This window comes from Acartia tonsa, chromosome 9 (assembly GCF_053477335.1).
Source record: "Acartia tonsa isolate MP-2025a chromosome 9, ASM5347733v1, whole genome shotgun sequence".
Classification (NCBI taxonomy): domain Eukaryota; kingdom Metazoa; phylum Arthropoda; class Copepoda; order Calanoida; family Acartiidae; genus Acartia; species Acartia tonsa.
This window is the reverse complement of record NC_137268.1, coordinates 45,245,197-45,259,724: the sequence shown is the minus strand read 5'-3', so window position 1 is coordinate 45,259,724 and position 14,528 is coordinate 45,245,197.

Below are 14,528 nucleotides of genomic sequence, written 5' to 3'. Positions count from 1 at the left end.
TTATTTAGATTTTTGTGACATACTCTATAGATCATTTTTTCCAGTCTATCCATACTTTTGAGCTTCGCTACTTATTGATGTTGTCATCCTTGTTCTATTTGTAACTTTGTGTCACTCTCCGACGAAAGCTCGTAACTTCAATTTTAACTGTACAAACGAGAATTAAAACAATGTAATTTCATTGCAAAAAATGGTGTTTCAGCAAAAAGCATGCGCAGGATTTTTGTCAGGGGGTATTTTTAGATTTAAAGCTGAAGGAAGGGAAAGAAGGGGGTTGATGAGGGTCAAGTTTTCAAAAAGTACATAATAATATAAAAATAGTGACCCAATTTCCAAAAGCTCCCCTTCAAAAAACTAAATATTGACTGATCTTTTGCAGTTTGTAATAATTTTATAATAACGCTTACGCAATGATTATGAGATGATTCAAATTTCAATTATTCCCTTTTCCATTTCTTGTGCTTTTTGTCTTTTTGTAGAAAGCAATTTTATCAAAAACCTTAAATGTCATTTTAAAATATTTATAATTGAAATTATAATTAACATCTTATTATACAAATAAACTACAAAAAAATGTGCCAAAAAATAAAATAGAACCACCGTTTCAATTCAGAGTTTAATTTGGAATTTTTAAATCTTATTTAAATTAAAAGAATGCAAGCTATTTAATCTTAATTTAATATATGAGTTTTCATGGGAAGGGACGCATTTTCTAACAAGTAAAAAAGCAGCACGGCCACAGCATAGCAAGCCACAGCCACCACCCATTTAATCTTAAAAGCCACGACCTACCAATAATCCTTTTGTATTAAGATATCTGTGTGTCTGTCTGTACCAAAGGATCTCAATAACCGTTGAACAGATACGGTTCTTTTTTAGGTTTATATCAATTTTGTGGGTTGGTACTACCAACCTCATGAAACTAAATGTTCATCCCCTAAAATTTTCTTTGAAACAAAATGAAATATTGGGGGGGGGGGTCGAATTCAACCCCCACTCTCACTTTAAGTGCCCCTAGACGTCTTTATGAGCCTAGCAGCTAATCTAAATCAAAGCTGCTACCTAAGTTTTTAAAATACGCCATTTAGCAGCTTCTAAAGTATACACAAATAAGGCAAGAACACGCAGGTAATGATTTCAATCTATTTTTGTTTTTTACTTACTTTATAATTATTTAAATAGATCAATTTTCCCTATTCTTATATATTTGAATGGAGCCCTTAAAAAGAAAGAATGGGCCAATTTTCTGGGGTTCAGAAAGGGAGGAAATAAAAAGGGGTAAATCTCATAGGGGAAGAGAACATTGGGTTGTTTATTACATTAGCCCCCAAAGTTCTATAATAATGTTTTCTTATTCGTTGGCTTAACATCTTTTTTAGGGACTTTCAATGATTTTTTTTTGGTTGGTTCAACAAGTTTTGTGTCCAACCACAAATTATAATCTACAAAAGGGATGATTTTGTGTATCATCATTGGGGATGTACATAAATTTTTCGACCATTGTCTTATCCATTTAGAACACTGGGTATAGCTTGTAAAATTTGCAATTACATATGCATAAAACAAAGTCAAAAAATATTATGACAAGTTAAAGAATTTGTTAGATTACAAAGTGCTTACAGAAAACTGCAACACTTTAAAATCAGTCGTATATGTGATTAAGTAGATTAATGTGTTTAGGAAAAAGTGCATATTTGTTATCCTACTTAAATTATTAATTACTTAAATGATTAAAAACAAAATCAGTAGTTGGATATTGGTTGATATGTTTGGACACTGCTAGTTTTAGTTTAAAGCAACCAAGATTTAATTAGATACTTTAATAGAATAATGAGCAATCAAAATTTTAAAAACTTTGGATACCAGAAAATCTATATTACTCCAAATCTTCTATTGCCTATATCTACTCTTAAGTTTCTGGCTGTACTGTTCTTCTAGATAAACATTTCTGTCATTCTATATGAGGATTCTATTTTAATTTGAAATGGTTTGGAGTATGATGGGGGTAAGTAAAGTGTTCGTACGATAGGATAAATTAGCAAACAAAGAAACAAACTTGATTAGCTGCTTTTGAATATCTTTACATGTAATTGGTTTATTTTATGCTTGAATATAATTTTATATCGCCCCGTTACATAATTTAATAGTGGTGTCATTATTAATATATTGTTATATTTATAATTCAAAGTAGAAAGACGTCAGTCTGTCCGTCTAATCATCCCTAAAAAGTTCAGGGGTTACTGAGATCTGAATATTCAGATAGAAAACTAAATGCCATAATATCGAAGTTAATATAAGGCATTTCTTCTTTTTCTGAATATGTAAGAACGTTTGTTATATCATATATGGTTACTAAACCTGGCATGCTAAGATATGACATTTACAAAATGCATTCAACAAGAATAAGCTTATTCAAAAATAGATCATTTAAGATTGTTTTAAGATTTTCACACTGTCAATTCGGATACTTGTACCAGGGAGTGAGGGGACATGGAGCTGTTTATTACACTAGTATTCAAAGTTTTATAATATTACTCTGTGGCTTATTAATTTTGGGGATTTTCAATGAATTTTGATTGGTTGGTTCAACAAGTTTCAACCACTAAACGTAATCTACAGAAGGAGTTATTTTGTGTATCATTATAAGGAATGAAATTAATTTATCGGCCATTGTCTTAACCCTTTAGATCCCTAATTTATTTTATATTTCTATAAGTAATGATCAATAATGAGATATTAAAGCTGTAAAAGCCTAGACATAACAATTTAATAATATGAAATCAATTAAAATACCTACAAAACTATATATAGAGTAGCTATGGTGGGCAAAATAATTTGGGCAGGGGAAATTTTAAAGGGGAAGGGGGGGGGGTTTGCAAGAGAAATTATAATTTTTTCACTTTATCTAATTCTAAGCTACACTTTTTCGAGCTTTCCCATAAAGTCACAAAAAAATCAAGCATTAAAAATGTTGAAATTTTTTTTTTGTATATGACTTATCCACAGATCAAAAAAAGTACATAATATTTAAATTTAATATTGCATCAATCCCTCTCAAAATAACATTTTAGTGTATGATATTGTACAATAAAAACAGAAAATAAAACACATTTTGATCATTTGATTCATCCCTAGTCAATGAAAAAAGCTGTGAGCTAAACCAAGAGCCCTACTGCTTTGTATGGACACGTGGTATAAAATTATTTGCATACCTTTATCAGATTATACTCAAGGGGGTTTGTGTGTGTTTTTATAAAGGTATTGCAGCATAGCTACTCTTTGATATACCACTTGGTTCTTTTAGATGTTTGTCCTTATTACAACTAGTAATTTTGAATGAACAAGGATCACCATATCTCTAAAAACAAAACTCAACAAAACAACAACAAAAAAACAAAGCTTAAGAAACATAGAGAGAAAACGCTAAAATGCCTATATTATATTAGCGGCTTCGCCCCTAGCCTCTAGGGGCTTTGCCCCAAAAGGTAATTTAAAAATAGAAATAGTGCTGCTATTTTACGTGAAGTAGTTTCCCCATAAAACATTTTTTTTTGGGGGGGGGATTATCATTTTTAGGGTGGGTAGGGGTGTCTCCCCCCAAGAAAATAGCTTAAAACCACCACAGGACCAATAGGTATTAACCCTGAAGAATAGAATCCTATCGGTTCAGTGGTTACCGAGATCTTAAGGGACGGACGGCTAGACAGACGGACAGACATCAAGCTACTTTGTATTATAGATTATATTATATCAGTTACAGGCGTATTTATCGACTTTAATTATAGAAATCTTTGCATATAGAAATGTATTAAATTGTTTGTAACATGACTCTTTGCATTATGAAGTCCTTGTTTTAATTTTTGTCCAAGTAGGGGAGAAAGTGTATAACGCAAAGAAAATTAAAAATAATGCAGTTTAAGAATTCAATTTATTTTAGGCAACTATTGTCATAAAATCATGAAGGGAGGAGACATTGGGCTGTTTATTACACTAGTCCCCAAAGTTTTACAATAACGGTTTCCTATTCGTTAGCTAACAACTTTGGAAACTTTAATTGAATTAGAATTGGTTGGTTTATTTAGTTAAGTGTTCAAACGTTTCAGCTACTAATTATTATCTACAGAAAGGGTAATTTTGTGTATCATTAATGGAGATGTACATCAATTTATCGGCTATTGTCTTATCCATTGAGATCCCGGTATATAAAGACTTTAACGGTCCAAAATAATGAAAAGCTAATTTATCTACATTTGAATTCTCCTTCTGTCTTTTTACAACGAAAAGTTCTGATTACAAATTTGTGTTTGCATTAATCGTCATTCAAACTTACTTTTAAAGATTCCTGGAACGAAAAGGTATCTTTTAAAGAAAGAGTAAGCAAATCAAAGGAGGTATATTTAAATGGATGCAGAATATGCATTGATATAATGACAGGGAACAAACTTGTCGTCAATTAAGCTTGCTAGCATGGAACTCGTTTATTGGTCTGCCCGTTCATTCAGTAGGAGGGGAGTGGATGGAATGAAAGGTGTGGAAAGGAGAAATCGTTATTCTAGTCTGCTGCGTATTTCACTTTATTAGTGAGCATGAAAATCTAGTTTAAGATCTAAGTAATCAACTGATATAAAATCTGTAGAAAACCTCCCACCTCCCTTCCTAAAATTTCTATCAATATTTACACTGTATAAGAATATACTGTTAAGTTAAAACCATGTCGAATTTCTTTTGATAAATCATAACAATGTTAATCGGATATTTCTTACGAAAGTTTTGTTTAAGAAACTAATATTGCTACGTTACAGCTTAATATTTGATATACGCTGTTATTTGTCAGGGATCTAAAGGGATAAGACAATGGCTGATAAATGTATGTAAATCCCCAGTGATAATGCACAAAATTACCCCTTTCTGTAGATTAAAATTAGTGGTTGAAACGTTTGGGCACTCAACTAAATGAACCAATCAATCAAAATTCAATAAAAGTCCCCAAAGTTGTCAAGCCAACGAATAAGAAAAAGAAATGTCGCCTCCTCTCTGAATAAAAACTCAAATAAATTTTAGTTAAATCTTTATTCACATTGAGAAAACATAAAATTTCGCAACCATTCCTAATTTTATAAATAATAATAATTCATATCGGTCATCCATAAAGGTTTTATGTTATTGAATAATAACAACATACCACTAACCACTACAGGCCTGCCTTTTACAGGGACAATTTTGTTAAAAGACAATTGCAGTTATTGACGGCGTAGCTGTTTTACATTCAATGCATGTCTGGAAACCGAACAGAGATGTACTGTAAATTACACTAGTACCCAAAGTTTTATAAACACTTTACTCATTCGTTAGCTTAAAAACTTTTGGTACTTCCACTAAACCTTGGTTGGTAAGTTTATTAACTTAACTAGCAGTGTCTTAACTTTCCATAGAAGCTAGGGGAAGGAAGGGCCAATCACTGTAAAAGTTCTGAACAGCTGCATTTTTGACAGACAGAAAAGTTGTAGATTTTTTCTTAAAAATACACAACTTAGTTACCCCCAATCTACTCCTTCCAATTTATTTTATAAAAATCTTGACTGAGAAATTATAATGGTTCAATTATCAACGATTCACTGCACATATTTACGTTCAGTTAGGAATTTTAGAATACAACTTTTCTTTACGCTTTTATACGCAATAGCAATGTTAGTATAAATAACGCATATATGTAGAAAGTTAGATGAATGAAGTACAAGAAAAGAGAGAAAGAAAGACATTGAGTATAAATATGAAAAAGAGAAAGAGAGGAAGAAAAAACGAAAGATTGTATATTAAGATATATTATAGAGAAGTAAAAAAAGACAAAGAGAGACAGAAAGAGGGTGAGAGAAAGAAATTGATAGAGGGGGAGAAAGAATAAGAAAGAGAGAGAGAAAGAGAGAGAGAGAAAGAAAGAGAGAGAGAGAGAGAGAGAGAGAGAGAGAGAGAGAGAGAGAGAGAGAGAGAGAGAGAGAGAGAGAGAGAGAGAGAGAGAGAGAGAGAGAGAGAGAGAGAGAGAGAGAGAGAGAGAGAGAGAGAGAGAGAGAGAGAGAGAGAGAGAGAGAGAGAGAGAGAGAGAGAGAGAGAGAGAGAGAGAGAGAGAGAGAGAGAGAGAGAGAGAGAGAGAGAGAGAGAGAGAGAGAGAGATAAAGAAATATTAGAGAGAAGTGAAAAAGACAAAGAGAGACAGAAAGAGATAAATAGAGTGAGAAAGAGAAAGAATAAGAGATAAAGAGAAGGAGAAAGAAAGAGAAAGAAAGAAAGAGAAAGAAAAAAAAAGAAATATAGGATAAAGAGAGAGAGAGAGAGATTAAGAAAGACAGAGTGAAAAAGCGATAACAGAGAATTAGAGAGCGAGAAAAAGATAAGAGAGATAGAGAGACAGAGAGGAGAGACAGAGAAAGAAAGTGAAAAACAGAGAGAAAGAGATTGACAGAGAATGAGAGAAAGAGAGAGAAAGAGAGAGAAAGAGATAGAGAGAGAGAGAGAGAGAGAGAGAGAGAGAGAGAGAGAGAGAGAGAGAGAGAGAGAGAGAGAGAAATAGAGAGAAAGAAATAGAGAGAGACTAATGTAAACTAGTAAAGAGCACAAGAGAAGAAAACTAAGAGAGAGACTAAAACCAACGCATTGAAGTAGTAAATTTTATGGATAAAATAAAATGTTAAGTTTACATATTTGTTCAATTAAACTAATGTGAAACATTTGATATGCCGTAAAACTAACATTTTGAATAAATCTTAAGAAGAAGGACGAAAAACACATCTAATTATTATTTAAAGATTTACATTACATGCAACAATAAAGCAATACTCCCCCCCCCCCCTTGTCGCAAGTGGACCACTATTACACCCCCATCTTTTCGATTTTTAATTTTAGGTTAGGTTAACTATAGAGAGTGGGGAGCGATGACGTCTAAGCTTTTTTATTTGGGGGGGGGGGGGGGAAATTTGCTTGGGGGAGGGGGTAATAATTACCCACCCCCCGAAATCTGTTGGGAGGGGGTAAATATCTCCTGTAATCTGTTGGGGGGGGGGGGGGTAATTCGTTTGGAGGAGGTAATCACCCCTTTAAACCCCCCCCCCCCCCACTTGGACTTCCCTGGTGGGGGTATAGAATGAATACCCTAGGACAATTAAAGGAGTTTTAACAAAAATAAAGTATTCAATTTATTTTAAGAAAGAAATTAAAAACAAGAATGCAAAAATCTAGTGTATGCAATGTTTGAAAAAAAAAATAATTTCTTGATAATACTGTAAACTTTTACTTGGCTTTAAACCCTTACACTTCAAAGTGCAAATGTTTAATTGCTTGACTTTAAGAATATGGTGTGAAGGAGGTTAACACCCCTTCACCCTCTCCCTTTGACGCCTTTGAAGCCTATGGTATTTTTAAAAGCAAAGCTTTTCTATAATTAGGGTCGGTCCGTAAGTCTGAGACAGATAGCTTTTTTCCTTAATTTAGGCATGTTAGAATTGTCCTATCTATTTCAAACTTTGCATGGTGATTCCTGTAGTAGTAAGGTACAATTTAGAAAGCGTAGCAACTCTATAATCATTATCTGAATGTTTGTACGTCCATTTTAAACATGTTGATTTTTCTACTTTTTTAACAACAAATTTTTGTGTGATCAAATTATCCGATTTATCTGATTTTTAGTATATTGATTCCTGGGACAACAAAGTACAATATTATAAGCGAAGCAACTCTATAATCAAGTCCTAAAAATGTAAGTAACTAAGTATGTCCATAAATATTATCCTATTTTTCAAACAGTTTATCAACAAATTTTGCTTCGACTCTGATTATTCAGTTCTGACACTATACAAGTTTTAATGTCCATTTGTCCTACCGTTTCAGTGCTTCGCTTTTATGGATGTTATCATCCTTGTTTTTTTTTACATTTTTAGGGGTGGAATCTTAACCCCTTTAAGATGTAGTTAGGAATGGACTTTTAAATTGCATTAAATTTCCAAAAATATCGAGTGGGGGAGAATAATTCCAAAAGAACACATCTATCCTAGCCAATATTGTTTCTATGAATAATTTTGGATGGGCGTTAACGTTATTTACGGTCTATTACATTAATTCAATAATTTTACTCACTTCTTAACAAACAAAGCAACTTTATCTAATTTAATTTATTGCATTATGCGTAAAAGGAAACTAAGATATTTTTTTTTATTTATGATTTTAAAACTTGTTTTTTAGACAATTTAAAACTTTTGTTTTCTATGAAGCAGATATTTTACATAATTAAAAAAGTTATGTATCACTGAATAACAATTAAATGGTCTTTTTCGCCTAAATTGTGTATTAAACGTTTTATTGTTGTGCTACTTATTAGTATTTATAATTGTATTCTTTTTGAATCAATTAAAAAAGAAACATCTGAAATTATCTTATATTATTGTATTAAAATAATAATATAAAAAGAAACTGAAGTCTTTTTAAATTATCAAAACAAAGCTAATTAATTTGAAATTTAAAATATAATTTGTGAAAACAACAATCTTTGTGGAAAATGAAATCATTTGAATTTGTAGAATTTTTTGTCTTTGAAACAATTGAAAGTAAACTTTTACCTTCGTCTAGTTTAGGTTAGGTTATATTTGGTACAGGGTTGTCCGGCAGGTTAAGGGCACCGCATGGGTTTGTTAGCTTTTACCTTAGGCTAGGTTAAATTGGGTACAGAGAACACAAATAATTTATTGATTTTTGATTTTTACAATATTGAAGACAATTATCCTTATAATAAAGTAACAGGATGTCTCTGTGTTTGTGTGTTTGTACCGAAGGATCTCGCTTACCGCTGAACCGATCGGGTTCTCCTTAACAGGGTAGCTTCTCATAAGTCCCGGGAAGGTTTATAACTATTTTGGGGGAGGGTACCACCACCCTATCAGGAGAAATCGCCCCTAGAAAAAAATTACCCCTCCCGAAAAAGAGACTCCAACGAAACATAAACCAATTATTTTTGTAATTAGATTCAAAGTGCCACTAGAGGCCTCTAGGGGCGTAGCCGCTAGTCCTTATAATAAAGTAACAGGATCTTTGTATATCTTTCTGTTTGTCTGTACCGAAGGATCTCGCTCACCGCTGAACCGATCGGGTTCCCCTTTACAAGGTCTGTCTGTCCGTCTAAAGCCTAAGATCTCAGTAACCACCGAACAGATTGTGCTCTACTCTTTAGGGAATATACCTATTGGTCCTGTGATGGTTTAAAGCTATTTTCTTCGGGGGTGGGACACCCCTACCTACCCCACAAAATGAAAAATCACCCCCATAAAACAAATTTCTTTTTGAAACCAAAATTTTTTTACTTTTTTTTAAAATTCTAAAATACAAAAAAATAAGATTGATCAAACCTCTTGGAGCAAAACCCCTAGAGGCTAGGGGCGAAGCCGCTAGTATTCTATAACCCAAATAATGAAGCACTTTTGACAAGTATTATGTTTAATTTTCGTTATTAAAAGCGCTATCATGTATGTAAGTCAATGTTCTTCGCTTGAAAAGATGATGTTATCCTTGTTTGAAATATTCTAGGAATACTGTAGAGTATCTTTGCTTTAGAAAAACATAAGATAAGGCCTTGATTTAAAAAGACATGAAAAATCGATGTTTATCTTATTTCATATAAAAACAGATAAATATAACATTAACTTAAATTGAAAACACGCTTTTTGTATCAAAACTTAATTGAAAATTGTAAAAAGCAAGAAAAGGGCCATACTAATGATTTATAACACGAATTTAGAAAGAACTGTAATTATAGCCAAAACAGTAACTTACAAGGTAGTTAACATTTATGAGTAGCGAAGCAAATTAAATTAAGCTTAAAACAAATATAAAAAGGTTAAAGGATGCAATTTTCTCATGTGAAAAATATGTTAATCATTGCATTATTTTGAACTAGCGGCTTCGCCCCTAGCCTCTAGGGGCTTTGCCCCAAGAGATTCAGAAACCAATTTTTCGTATTTTAGATTTAAAAAAAAAAAATTTTGGGGTGGGGAATTTTTTTTTTTTTTGGGGGGGGGGGTAGTCGACCTTACTATTTTAATTTTAGTTTTAAAAAGAAAACTTTTTTTTTGGGGGGGGGGTATTTTTCATTTTTGGGAGGGGTTGGGGGTGTCCCACCCCACAAGAAAATAGTTATAAACCTTCCCGGGACCTATGAGAAGCTACCTTGTAAAGGAGAACCTGATAGGTTATGCGGTTAGCGAGATCCTTCGCTACAGACAAACAAACAGACAGAGAAACAGACAGACATCGTGTTACTTTGTATTATAGATAATGAAAATTAAATTTTGATGCTTTCATTCAAACCTTTTTCTTGACCAGTGACACCCCACATCCCTCTTTTGATATGGCGTTGAAAAAAGTCTTGTAGTAACCTTTACTCAACCTAACCTAAAGTAAAACAAACATAAAAATACGTTTTTAGCAATATGATAGTTTGTGGTCTGAATGTAATATTTTATTAAACAATATAAGATAATTGTCTTTAGGAAATCCATTTATGTTTGAGCATTAGGAAAGCTTACCTGAAAAAATCTTATAATTTGATTTAATATCTTAAATATACACAATTCCATCATAACTATTAAAAAAAAACTTTTAAAGTAGTAACTCTTTGATATTTTATATTTTTAGTAGCGAAGCTACTCTATAATTCGAAATGTCCGTCCGTCTGTCCGTCCGTCCGTCTGAGACAAAGTGGGGGAAACGTGATTTTCTCGGCTCCTATAAAAGATAGAAAGCTGAAAATTTTAGTGAAGATTCTTATAACATATGCACATCTAATCTATACATTGTTTTGTCCATCCGTCTGTTATTTGGGGTGCTAGATCGATTCCTACATTTTCATGTTTTTCTGATTTTCTCAACTGCTTTTTAAGATAATGGGCTGAAATTTTCAGGGATTGCTTAAATTTACATTTTACATAATTTCCTTAAGTTTTATTACGATTTTTATATTAATAGGGGTGCTAGATCGATTCCTAGATTTTTAGGTTTTCATTCTTTTCTCAATTCCTATTCAGAATTTGCGGCTGAAATTATCAGGGATTGAATATGCTCATATTCTACATATTTCCATCAAGTTTCATAAAGATTTGTTTATAAATTGTGGTGCTAGATCGATTCCTAGATTTTTCATTTTTCGTGCTTGAAAGGTTGCGTGATTTTGAAGTTTTTGTCATTTCCCTATTTCATCAAATATATAGGATGACACTGGTATATTCTAAATATATTCATAATATACATTCATAATTTCTGAGCTTCGCTACTTATGGATGCTGTCATCCTTGTTTAGTTATTATTAAATCGTACAATTTTACTGTCAGAAAAGTTTCTAGTTATATTAAATCTAGTCATAGAATAGCTGTGGAACCTACATTTTTATCTTTTAATATAAGCAACCGCTATATTTAATGCTTAGAGCTATTTTAGAACAAATAGGTACACATTTTTTTTTGGTTTTTAATAACTTATATATTTACTAGGGTTGGGCCGGATACTTTTTTGGCCGGATACCGGATATCCGGCTGATTTCAAATGCCGGATATCCGGCCAACGCCGGATATCCGGCAAATATCCGGTTATCCGGCCAAATTACTGGATATCCGGCCGGATAACCGGCTAAATTACCAGATATTAAAGTAGCAAAAAATTATACACAATTCCATCATAACTATTAAAAAAAACTTTTAAAGTAGTAACTCTTTGATATTTTATATTTTTTAGTTATTATTAAATCATACAATTTTACTGTCAGAAAAGTTTCTAGTTAGATTAAATCTAGTCATAGAATAGCTGTGGAACCTACATTTTTATCTTTTATTATAAGCAACCGCTATATTTAATGCTTGGAGCTATTTTAGAACAAATAGGTACACATTTTTTTTTGGTTTTTAATAACTTATATATTTACCTAATTAATTTTTGTCCATAAGAATCGCAGCAATAATAATCTGATAAGGTTTATGGTAAAATACGAACAATAAAGTGTAAGAAGTAAGTCTTATTATTGAATTACTTTGTTTGTTTGTATGGATGTATATAGAATATACATGGATATAAGACAGGGTGAAATATCGTAAATTTAGTTTGCTAACATGGAACTCGTTTATAATTTTATTGGTCAGATATTTCATCCAATAGGAGGGAAGAGTATTGGGTAAAGGGAGAATCATTATTTTAGCCTGCTGCTAGTTTTACTTTATTAGTAAACTTGAAAATCTGGTGTAAGAGAAAAGTAATTGTATATCCTCTATTGTTGGTGTTGGAAAGTAATTGCTAGGAAGGCTGTATTTTTAGGTAATAACTTACAAACATACGTTAACTAAATATAAGCTACGATCGTTTAAGAAATTTAAAAGGTTAAAAAAGACACTCAAAAATAACTCCATAATACAACATATATATTGTAAGCAGCTTAAACAAAAGGCAAATAAATACTCTACATATTAAATTACAAGAGGAGCATTAACACATTTCCTTGAAAAGCTAATTCAATTGACCCCAAATATGACCCCTAAAAAGCCCACTTGCATTCAGGAAGCGAGATAAAGATAATGATTAAAGATTTGTCCATTAAAAAGAATGACAACTTTTAAAAGTAACATAAGAGAGGACTCAAGCAAGAAATCCTATAAAATTCCTACTGCAATGGACACGAAGGGGTTTCTAATTTTGAGAGGCACTATCACTACAGGGTACCATCCCTGCGGGTAACATTTAACCTTTACCTATACTAACCTAACCTAAAATAAGATATATATTTTTAGTAAAGTTAGCTTTCTATTTACGATATGACTGCTTAGTCTATAAATCTGCATATTTTTTACTACAATTTTTTTCTAATTATTTAGCTCTCTCCTCGAAAACACCTAAAAATATGACCCCATAAAACCCCCCTCCTTAATAATTCTCCAATACATACATATTTCTTACTGTATTTACTTCTAGGGAAGGGGTGTTTTATGAGTATGAACAAAACAGGACGATTGTATCCAAAAGTAACTCGGTTAAATTGTATTTAAAAATCTATGGCTGATAAAAGGTCAATCAGCCTCTATCTCTTATAATTTCTGACAAACTATTTTACCTCGTTCATTAACTAAAAGTTAACACAAAAATATTAACGTAACAGGTTCTCTGTGTGTGAGCCTGTCCGTACAAAAGGATCTCGCTAACCACAGAACTGTTATGGTTCTTCTATACAATGAAGCTTCTCATAGGTCCTGTGAAGGTTTATAAGTAATTTGGGGAAGGGTACCACCACCTTTCCATGAGAAACCGCCTCTAGAATAAAAATTCTTTTTCTTTTCAAAACTTAACTAAGATTAAAAATAGGAAGGTGTTCGATTCCACCCCCAAAAAATCCCTCTACACTAACAACTTTTATTTACTTTTCCTTTTTCAACTCAAAAAAATAAAGGGCAGTCCAAATCAACCCTTCACCAATTCATGTGAACCTAGAGGCCTCTAGGAGCGTAGCCGCTAGTTACAAATATTCGCTACTAAGAATTTTTTTTCTCAATTGTATGAATTGTGTGGAAGTCAAAATTAATACTCCAACAATGCATAAAGTTAAAACTGTTACTTTTTACACAACTTAAATTGCATGCATACTTAATGTTATAGAATACAAGGATAGTACAATGGGCGATAAATCAATCCTCTTCCCAATTATGATAAAATAAATATTTTACTTGGTAGATTAAAATTATTGTATAATGTTTGTTTGGTTTTTATTTTAATCTTACATTTTCTTTCAGAAAGAATATGACGCCATTTTTAAAATTCAGTATGGCTTCGAATCCGATTTACCGTATTGTAGAGATTGTTACGCAAAAAATAAGATACTAAATCATTAAATTGCTCCATGTGTTGTTGGTCAACAAAATATGATCCTATAATTTTTTATTTTACCATCCACGGAAAACTGCATTAATAATTAATTATCATCATTGTAAATTATTCATTATCACTCATAAAAAAAATCCTCCTTATGATACAATTTAATTAGTTTTTTAAACATACATTTTCACATAACAAATACGCCCCTAGCATAGAGTGTCTTTTTATTAGAAGGAGCAGAGAGGAGCTAGAAAAATAGCTTAAAACTATCCAAAGACTTGATCCTGAAAATAAAAAAGCATAAAGCCATCACAGTACCTATGTGAAGCAAAAATAGAGAACCTAATCACTTTAAATAATAGGATGTACAATTACATAGTGGATTATAGAGCATCTTGAGTACAAACCGCGTCCAGCAAGCAACCTATCAGGGTTCGGAAGCCGCGCCTCAGCCGCGCATATACCTCAGTTTTAAACCTGCTTGTGAGCAGAAAAAGAAATTTCAGAAAGAAGGATTGTCTGCTAAAGAGCAGTTTTATACATCCAGCTGAATTTTATAGTGATAAAATGAAGATTTCACTGAGGCTTACACGCGGCTTACGCGCGGCTTCCGAACCCTGCAACCTATTTAGTTGTATTTATTTATT